The sequence below is a fragment of the Haliotis rufescens genome, unplaced genomic scaffold (assembly GCF_023055435.1).
Source record: "Haliotis rufescens isolate VD_foot unplaced genomic scaffold, xgHalRufe1.0.p SCAF_6, whole genome shotgun sequence".
Taxonomy (NCBI): Eukaryota; Metazoa; Mollusca; class Gastropoda; order Lepetellida; family Haliotidae; genus Haliotis; species Haliotis rufescens.
This window is the reverse complement of record NW_025964334.1, coordinates 30,897,310-30,904,881: the sequence shown is the minus strand read 5'-3', so window position 1 is coordinate 30,904,881 and position 7,572 is coordinate 30,897,310.

Sequence of the window (7,572 nt, the reverse complement as noted above, 5' to 3'; positions counted from 1 at the left end):
CGGAAGGATTGTGTGGTTTTAGTTGGTTGTTTGGTATGGACTCCGAAACCTGTGTGTTTGGAGGTCGGATCTGAGGATCCGTCCGTGTAAATGTGACACCAATTTGGCCAATTTTCGTGTATGTATGCTAGTGTGGTAGTTTTAGCTATGTTTGGGTCGTTTTTTTTATTTATTTGGCTAGCTAGTGTTGTGTTTATTTTGGGTATTTTAAGTTTAGGGGTGAAGATATTTGATTGTTTGCAGTTTTGTTTAAGATTTTTAATTTGGTGTTCATTTAGGTAGTTTGTTATTCTTTGGGATATTGGGGTAAGTAAGGGGTGTTTACGAGCTAGAGCTTGGTTTTTGGGGCTGATGTTTTGGTTTATTAAGTTTTGGATGAGAGGGTTTGATTGGGACGCGGCCCAGAAATTTAAGCTTAGCTGTTCCCTGCGTAGACTTAGTGGCATTTCTCCTGTTAAGACCTGAAGTGAGGTGTAGGAGGTGCCATGTTGGGTGCGTGTAATTAGTTTGAGAGCCTGATATTGTATTGAGTCAAGTTTTTTAGATAGAGAGTTGTTTAGGGTGTTGTATATGGCGCAGCCGTAGTCTAGTTTTGATCTAATTAGTGATATGTAGAGAGAGAGGAGGGTATCTTTGGATGCTCCCCAGTTAGAGCCAGTTAGGCATCCTAGGGTGTTTAGGTCTTTACTGCATTTAGTTGTTAGGTTTTGGATGTGAGCATCCCAGGTGAGATGTTCATCGAAAATAAGTCCTAAGAATTTGGTTTGTTTTTGAAATTTGATTGTTTGATTGTTTAGCTGGAGGATTGGGGAGGCGGGTTTCATGTTTTTATGTTTGAATACTATTCCTGTTGTTTTTTCTGAGTTAAGGGAGAAGCCCCATTTGTCAGCCCATTGTTGTATTTTATTAAGAGATTTTTGGAGTAAATTTTGGACCATGTTCATGCTTTTAGTGCGGATCCAGATGGCTCCATCATCCGCGAATTTTGATGTGTTTACTTTAGGGGATAGGCCCTCGAATAGATCGTTTATCATTATATTGAAGAGGGTGGGGCTGAGGATACCGCCCTGTGGTGTACCATTTTCTAGGGGACATTGGTCCGATAGAGTTTGGTCTATACCCACGGTTATTTTACGATTGTTTAGGAAGTCCTGGATGTAGTTTATTATCTGACCTTTGAGTCCTATTTTTTTAAGTTTTTGTATTAGCCCATCGTGCCATACCATGTCGAAAGCTTTAGAGAAGTCTAAGAAGATGCCTGTGGTATATTGTTTATTTAGTTGTCCTGTCTTAATATCTTGTTCTAGTCGGGCGAGGTTATCTAGGGTTGAGCGGCCAGGAGTGAAACCGCTTTGATCTGGGTTTATGATGTTATTTTGGGTTAAGTAATGTTGTAATCTGTTTTTAGCCATTGATTCCATTACTTTACATAAGTTTGAAGTCAGGGATATTGGTCTATATGAGTTAGCTTGATTAGCTGGTTTATTAGGTTTAGGGATTGGTATGACCAGGGCCTGTTTCAAGGGAGTAGGAACCTGTCCGTTTAGGTAGATGAGATTGTATAGTTTGAGTAGGGCCTGGAGTAGTTTTAGGGGGAGTTTTTTAATTATTTGGTAAGAAGTTAGGTCTAATCCTGGGGCTGTGCCCTTTTTCCTGTTTTGGATTACGTAGAGGAGCTCCTCCATTGTGTAGGGTTGATTTATTTCTAGATTGTTATTGTTTGGTTCTTTTGTGGGTTTGTTTTCTGTTTTAAGTTTATCTTGGAATTTTTTACTGAAGTTTGTGTTACTGCTAACGGCCGAAAAGTGGTTGGCGAGATTATTTGCTTTTTGGGCGGGGTTGGTTGAGTTGTCAATGTTAGGGGTTTTTTTTATGTCGTTTTAAGCCTCTGATGGCGTGGATTTTGCGCCAGACCATTCTGGCATCTGTACGGTTATTTATACCTTCGCAGAATTTTTTCCAGTCTCTACTTTTGGCTATTTGGACTAGTCTTTGAACCTGGTGGTTTAGTTCGTGGGCTATGTTTAAATATTTGTAGTCGCGTTTTGCTTTATTGAAGGCTGATTTACGTTTTCGTCTAGTCTGTTCTATTTCCTCATTCCACCATGGTACCGTCGGTTTGCCTGTCTAAGATGTTTTGAAGGGGATGGAGGTTTTGGCTGCGTTTATTATATAGTCTGTTAGGTTTTTACAATAGGTTTCTGGATCATTATTTTCTATTTCGTTTAAGTAAGCTTCGTTGCAGATATCTTGGAATTGGTCCCAGTTAGCTTTATTGTAATGGAATTTTGGTTCTTGGTTTTCTGTTTGGATTGGTACGTTTGTATTTCCTATGGTTATGTTTATGGGGAAGTGGTCACTACCTAGCGGGACGTCGTGCACTTCCCATTGAGTACTTTGTGCTAGATCTGCGGTGCATATGGTTAGGTCGATAGCCGACATGTTTTGGTTTATCTTATCGTACCTCGTGGGTTGGTTGCTATTAAGGAGTACTAGGTCGTTTGTTTCTATCCATTCGGAGATTAATTTGCCATGATTATCTATTTTATCCTCTATGCTCCATGTAGGATGGTGAGCGTTAAAGTCTCCTAGGAATATAGTAGATTTATCGCTTATTTGGAGTAGTTTGTTTAGATCCTCAGGTTGGACTTTTTGTTCCGCCCAGTGGTAAATATTTATGATGTTTATGTTTCGGTTATTTAATGTGATTTTAATGCCGTTGGCTTCTAGGTTTGGCGTGTCTATTTTTATTTCTTCGTAATTTATATCTTCCCTGATAAATATGATTAGTCCTCCTGCGGCTCTTCTTGTTTTCGGTTTAGCTCTGTCAGTTCTAACTGAGTTGTAGTTAGGTAGTGTGAATTTGGATTTTTTTGAGAATTTGGTTTCCTGTATACAAGCAATGTGAGGGCCTTTATTTAGTTTAAATTTAGTTTTTAGTTCATGGCCGTGGGAGGTGAGTCCGTTGGCGTTCTACTGAAAAATATTTAGTCCTTCGAATATTGGGTTCGGGTGATTGGTGATTTAGTTTTTAGTTTTTATTTTATTCGGTGAGTTCTTTTAGATGGAGGTTAAAGAGGAAGAAGGGAAGATCGGTTAATTTTAGATTGAAAGCTACTTTGTAGAAGGATTTCATGCTAGCTTTTGGTGAGTTTTGACTATGCATGTATGCTAGGAGTAAGGTGAGGTTATTTAGGTTTTGGGTGTTGGCTGGTTGGGGAGTTTGGTTTGTTTTAGTTGGAGTAGTGTCTATTGTTTCCTCAGTAGTGGAGAAATCTTCGTCATCGGTTAGATTAGGTTTAGCTGATTGAGTTTCCATGGGGGAGGCATGTGATGTGGAGGATTGTGAAGGTGTTTGTGGGATGGGTGTAGCTGATGATTTCTTAGTGTTTGTGGATGCCATGGATGCCACACCCAGGCACTTATGATGACAGTGAGCCGACCAGTGCTTGTTTACGTATTGTAGTATGGCGCGGCCAGGGGAAAGAGGGTGGCGGGGGTGGTGTGAGGTGGGTGTAGCTTGAGATGATACCAGATACTAAAAATACTATCCTTTTTGTCTGGCGCTCGGCGGTAAGGTTATGCAAGAACTGGTCGGCTCAGAGATTCAGCATAATGTGTCTGAGTAGGGTATCCATTTAAACTGCGTCGTGGTATCTCAATGAGCTAGCACTTTGAAACTGGCATAAGTCCAGACTAGTACAATCAGGCACAAAACACACGTTCATGCACGCAGCTATACGAATGCACTAATTTTGAATGTGACGTTAAACCACATTTCACCTCACCCATCATAGGGTCTCTTCACTGTGTTTGGGGGTATCACTAGAGTGGTAAACATCTACATTACTCTGTGTTCGAGCGTGTCACCAGAGTGGTAAAGATCTACATTACTCTGTGCTGTGCTCGAGGGTGTAACCAGAGTGGTAAACATCTACATTACTCTGTACTGTGCTGGAGGGCATCACTAGAGTGGTAGACATCTACACTACTCTGTGCTGTGCTGGAGGGCATCACTAGAGTGGTAAACATCTACACTACTCTGTGCCGTGCTCGAGGGCATCACCAGAGTGGTAAACATCTACACTACTCTGTGCTGTGCTGGAGGGCATCACTAGAGTGGTAAACATCAACACCACTCTGTGCTGCGCTCGAGGGTGTCACTGGAGTGGTAAACATCTACATTACTATGTACTGTGCTGGAGGGCATCACCAGAGTGGTAAACATCAACATTACTCTGTACTGTGCTCGAGGGCATCACTAGAGTGGTAAACATCTACATTACTCTGTGCTGTGCTCGAGGGCGTCACCAGAGTGGTAACATCAACATTACTCTGTGCCGTGCTAGAGGGCGTCACCAGAGTGGTAACATCAACATTACTCTGTGCTGTGCTCGAGGGTATCACTAGAGTGGTAAACATCAACACCACTCTGTGCGGCGCTCGAGGGTGTCACTGGAGTGGTAAACATCTACATTACTCTGTGCTGTGCTCGAGGGTGTCACTAGAGTGGTAAACATCAACATTACTCTGTGCTGTGCTCGTGGGTATCACTTGAGTCGTAAACATCTACATTACTCTGTACTGTGCTCGAGGGTATCACTAGAGTGGTAAACATCTACACTACTCTGTACTGTGCTCGAGGGCATCACTAGAGTGGTAAACATTTACATTACTCTGTACTGTGCTCGAGGGTATCACTAGAGTGGTAAACATCTACATTACTCTGTACTGTGCTCGACGGTATCACTAGAGTGGTAAACATTTACATTACTCTGTACTGTGCTGGAGAGCATCACTAGAGTGGTAAACATCTACACTACTCTGTGCTGTGCTCGAGGGCATCACTAGAGAGGTAAACATCTACATTACTCTGTGCTGTGCTCGAGGGCATCACTAGAGTGGTAAACATCTACATTACTCTGTACTGTACTCGAGGATGTCACTGCATGGAGTGGTAAACATCTACAACAGGAGTGACTCTGTGCAGTCCTCATACATTATGGGATTTGTATAATAAAGGTTTCTCAAATTGACCCACGTCCTACCATGTAGAATTATGAGACCAAATCTGTGTTGTTTTCTTGTACCCGACAAGTGGATTTTCTGAGCAGAAATCATACATTTTCTTCACTAACGTTCACTTAAGTGCCACTTACCCTGTAGCAAGTAGGATATATTTTGAATTTATCCCCATTAATATAACAGTAACTATTGTTCAGTGACGCGTCTCGCCCAATTCACTCACTCACTCAGCAATATTATGCACTATGCATCATCAGAACCTCGTACACATGGGACCGCCTCCGTGGTCTAGTGGAGAGAGCCTGAGCCCGGAGATCGGAAGGTCGGTTGTTTAATCCACTGGTCGCGTCGCACCAAACATTAAACTATGGTATTTATTGTTAGCCTGCCTGGGTCTCGGCATTAGCGGGTATATTTAATAAAACAAGTATTGGCCGACACGGAGTCCGACGGCATAACGTGTCTGAGAGGGGTATCCGTGTTAAATTTAGGCATGGTATTTTTGTGGACTAGTAACCACAAAACCGGCATAAGTGCAAACTAGTACAAGAGCTGTGTACATACATACTGTCTAATATCTGTCCTGCCTATCAGTGAAATATAATATTGAGCGCAACGTTAAACCCCATTTCACCCCACCTCCGTTTTTTTCCGAAGCGCATCACTAGTTCATGATTACCCCATTCAGAGGATACCAGACCACACTCTTGGCACCCTGCATATCACTTGTTTAGTTTATCTTGACATCCAATTAATGAACTCATGAGTCATATAGAAGTGTACACAGCTGCATGGTCTTGCTCCAAGGCTGTACTGAAGAAATGTCCATGGGTGTGTAGTAATTATATCCTAGCTCCTAATAGGCAAGTCTTGAAATGAGAACAGTATAAGGACTTCAGTCTCTATAGGGACAACTTGTTCTTATTATTTACATAATCTAGAACTTATGTTATAAACTAATAATTATTGTTTTAGAGACTTGTGCAAGACTAACAGCTGCATTGCACCGGTAAATATGACTGGGATTTCATATAGAATGCATGACCATGCGTGCTCATAAGCTTAGAGTTAAATATTTTATTGATTTGTCAACCTTTGCAAGAAGAAGGAAACCATACATATTAATATTCAATACTGGCATCACATAATACAGTTCAACTGTTCAAGGCATCCGGCGTACGTATTGCACTGCGACGATCGGCTCCGGTCCGTAGTTCACAGTCCCCTTTAACTGAGACCATATACCGGTATATGGTCTTTGCCTTTAACAAGCACCAGCATCAGACACCATCTGTTACAGTGTATAGCTGTTCCATCAAGCAATAGTACCTGCGTAGTTTATCAATACGTCCACCTTGTGTACAGAGGTTAAACGTGTGTGCATACTCAAGTAACGATGTTCGGATTGGCTCCTTCGATTTACTGGCTTAACTGGCCTTGTGTTGCATATAATAAGAGACCAGTGGTTGAGTTCCTTTATGCCAAAAGAGGTCAGTAACGGCACGTGTCAGTGGTAATATTAAAGTCTGGAACAGGTGTGTTTGGTTTTGTAACACGTGTTTCCGTAATTATTTTGCGTGTATGTGTGTATGTTGTCTAACGCCGCACTCAGCAATATGCCAACTGTATGACGGCTGTCTGTAAATATTCGAGTCTGGACCAGACAATCCATTAATTGACATCATGAGCATCGATCCACGCAATTTGGATAAGATGACATGCATCAACCAAGTCAGCGAGTCTGACCACCCGATCCTGTTAGTCGCCTCTTACGGCAAGCATGGGTTGCTGAAGACCTGTCTAAATGTGTTTACCTGCATGGGCCCGATCGATAAATATGTCAGTCATTTTTTTGGTTTGCCCATATGTTACCATGGCAAGTCTACAAGTACGAAAATTTGCCTGAGAAGTTCGTTGTAGTATTCGTAGGGGTGTGTGTGTGTGGTTTGAAGAAGTTGAATACGGCCGGATGGGTTCTTGAGAGATTTGTCTATTTTACTACATTTGTATTTAGGTAATATGATATTACTTAATATTGTTACAACTATACCCAGTGGAAAAAAACTCGGTAATTTATAAGATTCTATTAGGATCTGTTCCGAGAGGCAAGTCTTCTCTCCGAGCTAGATATTGTCTCACAGTTCCCTTAATTCCGCCCTTCCCCTACTGTAGTGCTGTAAGTTCTAAAGTGAAGCAAGTCTAGATTTTTTGCAGGTTCTGAATCTCTCATCACACTGGGTCTCCTTTTCTGGAGTTATTTGTTTCTATCAAACTTATACATTTTCAGAGATTAAAAGTTACTCCGGGTCTATGTGAAGTAATCATCGATCTGTGGGCAGGACAAGATCTTTGACATTTTGCAGGGATTTAGGTTCTCACAGATGCCGACCCATTTCTCCAGCTGTTCTCCTTGGACCATTTGTGAATGCCGGGGAAGAAATGTGATGTGACAATGTCAGATGACAATGACATTTGTGCTGTATGGAAATGTGGTGACAAAAAGAAGGGTCATTGTTACCAATGAATATAGTATATATACTAGAGCGC